Raw genomic sequence first — 9886 nt, 5'->3', positions numbered from 1 at the left:
ATGATCAAGAGAGAGAGCGCGAGGAACAGCTGCAAGAAAGAGCAAGAGAGAGACAGGGCAGATAAAGAGAGAGCGAGAGAGTGAAAGGAAAGAGCGAGATTGGCAGAGTGGGAGCATGGGAACGAGGGAGTGAGGGAGCGAGAACGAGCGAGAGTGGCAGAGTGGCAGTGAGGGAGAGGCAAGAAAGAAAGAAACAGAGAGAGATGGGGAGGGAGTACAGAGGGGGTAGAGGGAGGGGGGTAGAGGGAGATGGTAGAGGGAGGGGGGTAGAAGGAGGGGGAGAGAGGGAGGATGGGTAGGGGATGTAGAGGGAGGGGGTAGAGGGAGGGGCGGTAGAGGGAGGGGGTGGGCGATAGAGGAAGGGGGTAGAGGGAGGGGGAGAATGGGTGTGAGGGGGCAGGAGGGTGGGGGGGTGAGAAGTGGGGCAAAAGGGAGAAGGGGCAGCGAGAGAGGGGCGACGAGAGGCGGGGGCGATGGGGTGGGTGAGAGTGGAGGAGGGGGGAGAAGGGGTGTGAGGGGGTGGCAAATGGGGGGGCGAAAGGGTGGGCCGGGGTCCGGGGGGGCGAGAGGGGGTGCCGGGGGCGCGAGAGGGGAGGCGAGAGGGGGGCGCGATGGAGTAGAGGTGGTGGGGAGAAGGGTGGGGTGTTAAGAGGGGGTTGCCGGGAGCGGGGGAGAGTGTGGGGTAGAGAGTGGGGGAGGGATGGAAGGAGAGTTGCTGGCTATGTCATTTCATCAGAAGTGAAACACATTAAGACCAGCGAAGTCCCTCACACTGATGATTTTCTGGTCAGGACTCCAGTCACTAACTTGCTGCCAGGTTCTGATAAATAACCAAAAACACAACAGGAGTTGCACTTGCAGACAATAAGAGTGCCATGGTTACATCAACATCAGAGCACGAGGAGGCTTTTGAGCTCCGTGAGCCTATTCCACCATTTACCCAAATCATGGTAATCTTCCTCATCATGACAAATCCCTGTCTTTGTCCCATAATCCTTCAGCATTTTCATTCAAAATCTACCAATCTCAGATTTAAAATTTGCAAATGATTTCCAGTCAATCGCTGTTTGTGGAACTTTATCCAACTTTATCCATTTCTGTGTATAAATGTGTTCCCCGATATCACACCTCAATGTTCTGACTCTAACAGTTTATCTGTTTAATCTTCTTAAATTAAACCTTGGAATCCAAGTATCACATCAGTAAATCTACACTGCACTTCCACTCAGAGTGATACTCTCCTTAAGCCGTGGTGCCCAGCCCTGACAGCTTGGTCTAACTAGGTTCGGATTTGCTGAAGCATGACTTCTAATCCTTTGGTATCTCGTCGTCTGTCGAGATCAATGTCAACATTCTACCGGCCCCTTGGTCACTTTTCTGAACCTGTCTGTGACATTTTCATAAACTATACAGCTGGATCAATCCCACCAAGTTTCTTTGGAGTCCACTCTCTCTCTATTTTCACAATCAAGAAATGTCCTATTTTGATCCAACCTCTCACTTGCCTGCACAAACTCATCTGTCGCTTATTTTTCATTTAACTGAATCTATCAAGATTGCTTTTTAATGCTATGCTTCCATTTACCTACACTTGGAATCGCAGTAATATGCAGAGTGGCCCCAAATTTTGAATGTGGCTTTCCTTTCATTATGAATAGTGAATAATTAGGGCTCCAACACCGATCCATGCAGGATATCACTAACCATATCCCCTTCCAATGAGAATATCTCTTGTTATCTACACAAATATCTCTTGTTCAAATCAAGTTCCTCTGCAAGGACATCTTTTGCATCTTATTGCCTTTAAGGACAGTAGAAAGGTGTAAATTCAGGGACATTCTTCGCAGTCAAATTTGCCTTGTGTTTATCTGATTGGGGGAGCAATTAATCCCATTAAATATTAATCTTTGTCTTCAACACATGGAAACACGATCACAAAGATTATCAATGTGAAATATTTATTCTCCTGCATGAATGATAAACTCTGGGCACATTGTTACCGAGTGGTACTCGCTTTTTTTTCAAAAACACAGGCCCTGCCCAACTGTTGGCTCACACTCGTTACACCATATGGTCCTCGTCCTCTCCATCTGAATCTCATGACAACATACCTCGAACATGGAGAGGAGCAACTATTCCAAGCACTGAGATCCCAGTAATTGGTACCACCACTCACCCTAATCCATAGGAGAAGCTGATTGGTCCCGCACTATGTCCTCATCTGAATCATCCTGCTGGCTGCGTTTCTTCCCCATATTAAAGCGGTGATGGCTCTCTGGTGGCAGGAGGGAATGGACGGATTTCTCTTCAATCTCATCTTTCGTCATTGACTTGTCGAACTCATGGCAGTACTCAGTGGCAACAGAAGCAGAGTCTGGAGAGATAATAAATGATTGACATTGTTCTTTGTTATTTTCCATTGCTCACTGAAAGGTTTAGAACTTGAACTTGAAGTTAGGGGCTGAGCTAGAATCCTTGGGTTAATTATCTGCTCAAAGAGCAGAGTTGGGCTACAATTATTGATTCAACACAACTTTGATATTGAATCACACATTGTTTAAATTTCCTTATGCACAACCACAGATCCAAGGGAAACACAAGGAAGTTGGATTGAATAGCTTAAGCACATGACTGAATAAAGGAATCTTGAAATAAATTAGTGCAGGACATGTGCCTATTTGACCCACATATCGTTTGGGTAGGGAAGGAGTGCTAACGTAGCAAAAGATTTGATTGATTCAAATCATCGAACTGAAGAGACACATTTCCCTGCTTAAGTCATGAGATCAGTGGAAGGACAAAACATCATTTCTGGTTAAAGAATTCACCTTTCTCACCAGGTAATGAAGGCACACTGTCTCTGCGGATCGAGACGTAGACCACTGTTTGAACCACCTCCTCAATAGAGCTATTTCCCTTTTGTGTGGCCAGAGGTTCTGCTTTTCTCCAAGAATGGTAAGGGTGAGCTGCCTTATTTACTGCTGCCGCTGCTGCTCCTATAGAAATGTCACAGAACAACACAGATGCGTAGTTTCAGGACACAAAAACAGGTTCTCAGTATTTGTGATTTATACAGGCTTCCTTCCCAACCTAAACCCATCAACATAGTTTTCTTCGATTTCTTGTATTCCAAGCTCCTCCTTGAATTCATCTGTTATTTGATTCAATTATTCCTGATGAAGTAAGTTCTACAGTCAAACCCCTTTCTGGGTAAAGACTTTGTCGCCCTCTGCAAATTCCCCATTAGATTTAATAGTGATTACAATTATATCCCCAGATCCAGTGGATTCTGTCATTCGCAAACAGAAACATCTTTTCCATGTCTACCCGATCAAACGTAACTGGACCATGTCACTCTTTTTCAATGAGACAAGACTGCCCAATCTTACTTGATGAATTCAAACTCAGTTTGGATATAATTCCAGTAACTATTCTTTACCTTCCCCGATCCGAACTGTGTGCAGTGCTCCAAGGGTGACCTGTCCATGGTCCTACACATATCGAACACATTTCCATTCTGTCGCCCCAGAAATAAACCCATGATCTACTTCTCGATCTAACCTCACAAACCGGTGCCATTTGCTGCCAGTGACTCATTCCTATCTCCAGATCCCTCTGCCCTATTTAAGGACATATTTCCAAAGAGGAAGTGGTCTCTTTAGTCTTTTGACCACAGTGTACGACCTCACACATGGGTGGAGGTTAATCTTCCACAGCTTTGACTGCAATATTCCCTTAACCAAATCTTCCCAACAGTAAATCTTCCTAAAAACAAAACTCCAATATATTAACGTACTTAATCTCATCAACTATTTCTTATTTGAAAAGCACTAACTGTCCAGCTCAGTTTTGAACCAACATCCTCTGCCACAGTTATTAAAATGTCACAAGCTGAACTCCAACCAATATTTGCATTCATATTCATTGGAGCCCAAGAATGAGAGGTGGTACCATTGAGGGTCTATAAAATGGTCAAGGGATTGACCAAGTAGATGCAGAGAAGATGATTCAATCTACAATGAGTTGTCGTAAGTTTACAATAAAGGGAAAGTTGGAGGAATTACTTCTCTCAGAGGATTGTGAATCTTGGGAATTCACTACCTCAGAACAATGTGGATTCTGGGACATGAAGTAAATTTAAATAAGAGACACACAGGTTTTTAATTAGTAATGGGTTGAAGAGTTAAGGAGAGCTGTCAGGAAAGTGGTGTTCAGGCCAAGATGAGATTAACCATGTCTGCATCAAATGGCAGAGCAGGTACAAGGGGCTGGATTAATAATCCTGCTCCTACTTCTGATGCTCTTTTGTTCTAATTTCAAAAGGAGGAAGTAAGAGGAATGGACTAATACAAGGTGTTTAATGGGCCTGGTATTGGAAAGACTATGGTGAGAGGCTGTTTGATTTGGTGAGGTGAGGCACAATATCTCTACAGTAGTGTCAGCAGACCAGCTGGACCCAGCACAGAGAAAAGACCATGATGTCTCCTTTGCAGCATTTTTCCCCACCCATCCATTTCTAGCCTCTACCTTATTCCCCCCTCCCTAGCTTTCAACCTGAAGCCCCTTCACCAAAAACCTTGCAGCCTCTTTCTTCAAACCCACCATCACCGAATCCCCCACCATCAATATTCTGGGGGTTTACTATTGACTAGAAATTGAAGTGGACTTTCCATATAACTATGGGAAGGAAACCACCCTCCAAATCTCTGAAGTCTGTCCACCATCGACAAGAATCAACTCCGGAGTGCAATAGGATATTCACTACTTGGCTAGGTTTGGGTGCAGCTCCAAGAACACTCAAGAAGCTTGACAGTGTCAGGAAAAAGCAGACTGCTTGATTGGCACCACATTCACTCCCTCCTCCACTGATGCCCAGAGCAGCACTATGTACTATCTACAAGATACATTACATCAATTCATAACACTTCAATAGCATCTTCCAAACCTATGACCAATACCAAACAAAAGGAAAAGGGAAGCAGTTTCATGGGAACATCACCTCTTGCAGGTTCCCTTCCAAGCCACTACCATCTGGAGTTGAAAATCTTTCAGCAGTCCTGAAGTGTCATTGAGCCAAAATTCTGGAATCCCCTCCCAACAGCACTACCAATAGGTCTATAAACCACACGGACTGCAATGATTCAAAAAGAGAGCTCACAACCACCTTCTCAAGGGCATTAGAATGAGGGAATAAATGTTCGCACAGCCAGTGACACCCATATTCCATAAATTCATTAATTCCTTCATTCCTCCTCCTTCCTTCCACAACACCCCCACCCATAGACAGCTGTGCTGCGCAAACACAAAGCCTTGAGCAGCATGTGGTAACCCACAAGAAGGCCCAAGCTACATTCAAGCCGTGCTCAGATGGGGGTGGTCCTGAATGAACAATCATCCCCAGCGATTCGCACACCGTAGTCAACAGTGAAACTATGAGTTGCTAACGTTTTCACAAAGAGATTGGTTGGGACACGGGATGAACGGCCAGTGGAAGTGGTAAATGCAAGTACAGTAATAACATTTAAAAGACATTTGGGGAGGTACATGAATAGGATAGGTTGAGGAATATAAGCCAAATGCTGGCAAACTGCACTGGCATAGTTTGGGAAATTTGGTTGACATGGATGAGTTGAACCGAAGGGTTCATTTCCATGTTGGTGACTATGATTCTATTCTTTTCAGCCACAGTGGCATTTTGCAATTGTCCTAAACTATGGTGTAATTGAACAAGTTAATGGAGGCTTTTGACACCAGGGCCACAGTACTCTGTAGGTAAGGTGTTGAGTCGTAGCAGCAATTTAGTGGACATTTAATAAACAACATAATGAAGAAGTTTAGAAGGAAATTACTACAGATGGTGGAATCTGTACTGAAAACAGCAAATGCTGGAGCTGACAGCAGGTCAGAAAGCATCCCTGGAGACTAAGAAAGTTAACGATGTGTCTCGATGACTCGATCAGAGATCTGATGTCGAATCATCTGGACTCAAAATGTTAGCTTGCTCTCTCCATCAATTTTTTTTAAAAAAAGAAGTTCAAGGGATGAGGGTGTCATTGGCTCAGCAGCATTCATTGCTCATCCCTAATTGCCCAATGGGCAGTTAAAAGTCAAGCTCATTGCTGTGTGTCTGGAGTCACATGTAGGACAAACTAGGTAAGGATGGTAGCTTCTTACTTCAAGCACATTAGTGAACCAGATGGGTTTTCCATAACCCAACAAAGGATTCATGGTCATGAGATTCTTAATTCCAGATATTCACTGAATTCAAATTCCACCATTTCCTGTGACACAATTCGAACCTGGTTCTCCAGAATGCAACCTGGATCTTTGGATAAACAGTCTAGCAATAATATCACTCAGCCATCAGCTCCCTCCTGTGATCTTCAGTATTTGTTGTTTTCAGTTCTCAAGAAATATGTTATGCATTAATTTTGAACTCTGTGAAAGCATCCACAGTGAACACAAAAAGCCCACCTCCAGTTATGATGTTTGAGTCTGGATGACTCAGTCAGACTAGCTAATGAAGCAGAGTTACGCATTTTAATATCTGGCAGTTTCTCCGCAGGTCCGGCTGGCGTTGGGCTGGTCTCATTCCTTCTGCGATGAAACAAACAAAGAAATGACAGTCGATACTCCCCACTAAGTGTCTAAATTCAATTGTACCGCAACCAAAGTAATTTATTTTAATTCAAAAATGTTTCAGTGAAAGACATTTCAGCAAGCTCACCACCACCTGTCTCAGCTTAATGGGAAATGGGATCAATTCTGAAGCACCTACTGTCCCAGTGCAAAAGGCCACTGGTTTAAGGCCTTGAACAGGCTGATCGGAGTTTTCAATCTTATTCTTTGACAGATTGCAACATGTTTTGCACAAGGGCATGCAGACAGGACAAACTTCAATTATATTCAACACAAGAAAAGGCAATTCCATTTAAATGAGGCAGATTAATTGAGATCAGGCCTCAGGTGAGGATACAAAACAGTCAAGTTTGGAATTCCCAGAGACCATCTTGTCTCATATTCCTTTCCCAATCAACCAATTTCAGTGCATTATGACACCTCTGGAACTGGTGGGACAGTTCCAGGCCTTCTGGCTCAAAGTTGGAAACACAACCACAGCATCACAAGAGCACTGTGTTTTAGGCTGAGTAACTGGTGGGTTAATTTGCCCAATTATCTTACTAATCCAGAAGCTACTGTTACCACTCTAATGCTGGGAAATAAGCAAGGTATTAAATGGGAACAAAGATGTTACTACAGTCTCTCTGACAAGAGACAAAATATCTTCCATCTGTTGTTTTGTTCATCCTTCGATAGTTTGAAATGTTTAAACTTTCTAGTCTACCAACATCTTTGCAGTTTTGTGCATCTTTTCTTTCAATTTGATGTCACTCATAATTCCCTCAGCTATGCACCGCTGTTCATCGTGCATTTCTTTTACACTTTAATATATATTGTTGAGAATTATAAAATAACTGAATATATTCTTCTGCTTTAACATTCTAACTATAGTCCCATTCCAGTTTAGCGAACTACTACCTTATCCCCTTGTGATTGCCTTTAAGTTTAGATACTCGTTGAAGAACCAAATTCCTCACCCTACAGCTAGATTCTATCATGCTGCATTGCATCTTACCAAAAAGGTCTTTTACTTTGAGTTCATTAATGAATCATATTATCAGGTCTAAAATAGCTGTTCCATGATTGGTTCCAGAGCATCTGTTGTGAAATTGCACAGAGCAGTCTACCTCAAACTGCTTCAGAAGTTAACATTATCTGAGTGCGCAATATTATTTTAACTAACAGAGAACCCTCTGAATACCAGGATTCTGTTAGATCTCCAAAATTACTCAGAGCATGGAATCCCTACATTGTAGAAACAGGCCCTTCAGCCCAACAAATTCACACCAACCCTCCAAAGAGTATCCCAACCAAACCTATTCCTCAATGTTTGCCCCTGACTAATGCACCGAAACTGTGCATCGCTGGACATTATGGGAAATTTAGCATGATCAATTCACCTAACCTGCAGTTCTTCGGATTGTGGGTTTGCAGCTCTGGTTCACAGTTGCTTCATGAAGTCTGAATGTTGTTGCCTCTATTAGTCCAACAGCACTGTCACTGACACAGGAGCTGTTCCCCCAGATCGGTTTGTGGCAGTCAGAGATCCTTCTACAACCTGCACACATGCCAACCCAATCATCTCAATCAGAAAGAATTAGTACAGCACAGATTAGAAGACAACTTGGATCACATTGTGCTTTTGAAATCAGAGGCCCCTATTCAACCCATCACAACAGTGCCACCTTTTTAAAATAGCTATTTGGCTAGATCCCTGCTCTCACAGTAATGCAAATAATTTCTTTTTGCAAGTATTCAAATTAATTTTGTAAATTAACAGTGAATCATCTGCCACCTCCTTTGCAGATGATCTCAGATCTTCCTTGAAACATCAAAACCCAATGAGGACATTAAGGCATCCAATGTTTAAAAAAAATCACATGCTCAGTCACTGTAATATGATGAGTTTTGTTTAACATAATTCTTAGCAAAAGTTAATTTGAAGCAAAAAGGAGAACTCGAAGAGAAAGGTGAACCGCCCATGGGTAACAAAGGCAGTCAAGAGTAGTACCCACAAGGAAAAGAATGACATAGCCGCGGATGACCAAAAAGGGAGAAAACTGATCATGCAATTAAATTGACAAGAAACAAAAATGAATGGCGAGAGTTGTACAGGTATATAAAAATTGAGTATCTAACGTCAGCATCGAACCCTTGGAGGTTCTGACTGTGGAATTGATCATGGGTACAAGGAAACAGCAGATAATTTAAACCGATATTTTACATTGATCTTCATGAAGGAGGATACCGTTATCATCCTAAAGGTAGCAAATAAGCAAGTTAATCATGGGTAGAAAAATGTTATATCAGTCTTTGTCACAAGGGACAAACTATTGACCAACTAATAGGACTGAAGGCAGACAGGACCTAATGGCCTGGATCAAACATTTTTAAGGCAACTGACTGCAGAGATATTCAAGGCATCGATTGGAATATTCCAGAATCAGGGGATACAGGAAGCATCCAGTGGATTGAAGCGCCTGTTCAAGAAGGGAAGGGAGACAGAAATCAGGAAACTATAGACTAGCTAGTTTAATATCTGTTTTTGTAATACAGCAGAGACGAATATTAAAGTAATAAATAGCAGGACATTTAGAAAAGCTTATCATTAAACATGGTAGACTGGGTTTTGTGAAAGAGACACAATGACAATTTTGCAACAGTTCATTGAGGAGCTAACAAGCAGGGCTGATAAAGGGCAATCCAATGATGTTCTGTATTTAGAGTTTAAAAATGCAAATGATAAGGTGCTTCAGAAAAGTTAATTGCATAATACAGGAGCTCACTGTGTCAGGGGTAAGGTATTTGCACGGAGTGAGGATTGGTTAACCACACTGGCTGTTGCTGAGACCTCACTTGGAGTACTGTATACAATGTTAGCTCCCATTGCTAAGGGATAAACCAGGATTGGAGGCCATTAAAAAAAAAGATTCAGCTAGCTGCTTAGAGGACGAAAAGGTTGACCTATCAGGAATATCTAAACAGATTAGGTCATTATTCAATAGAATCTCGACAAACAGATTACATCCAGTGTGGAAGCAGGCCCTTTAGCCCAACAAGTCCACACCAACCCACCGAAGCACAACCCACCCAGACCCATTCCCCTACACCTAACACTACAGGCAATTTAGCATTGCCAATTCACATAACCTGCACTTTTCTTTGGATTGTGGGAGGATACTGTCGCACCCAGAGGAAACCCACACAGACAACGTGCGAACTCCACACAGAGTTAACTGAAGCAGGAATTGAACCCAGGTCTCTG

General features: G+C 42.8%; 1 long non-coding RNA gene across 1 annotated transcript; it reads right to left on the bottom strand.

Moving 5' to 3' along the window:
- Positions 1-2867: 2867 nt before the first annotated feature.
- LOC140458996 (uncharacterized) lies at positions 2868-8095 on the bottom strand. Its single transcript, XR_011953805.1, has 3 exons — positions 8027-8095; positions 6475-6597; positions 2868-2996 (listed from the first exon to the last, which is right to left on the bottom strand). It is a non-coding gene; the product is annotated as an uncharacterized lncRNA (long non-coding RNA).
- Positions 8096-9886: the final 1791 nt, after the last annotated feature.

Source organism: Chiloscyllium punctatum, chromosome 34, assembly GCF_047496795.1.
Source record: "Chiloscyllium punctatum isolate Juve2018m chromosome 34, sChiPun1.3, whole genome shotgun sequence".
NCBI classification, from domain to species: domain Eukaryota; kingdom Metazoa; phylum Chordata; class Chondrichthyes; order Orectolobiformes; family Hemiscylliidae; genus Chiloscyllium; species Chiloscyllium punctatum.
This window is presented reverse-complemented; position numbering and strand designations above follow the sequence as displayed.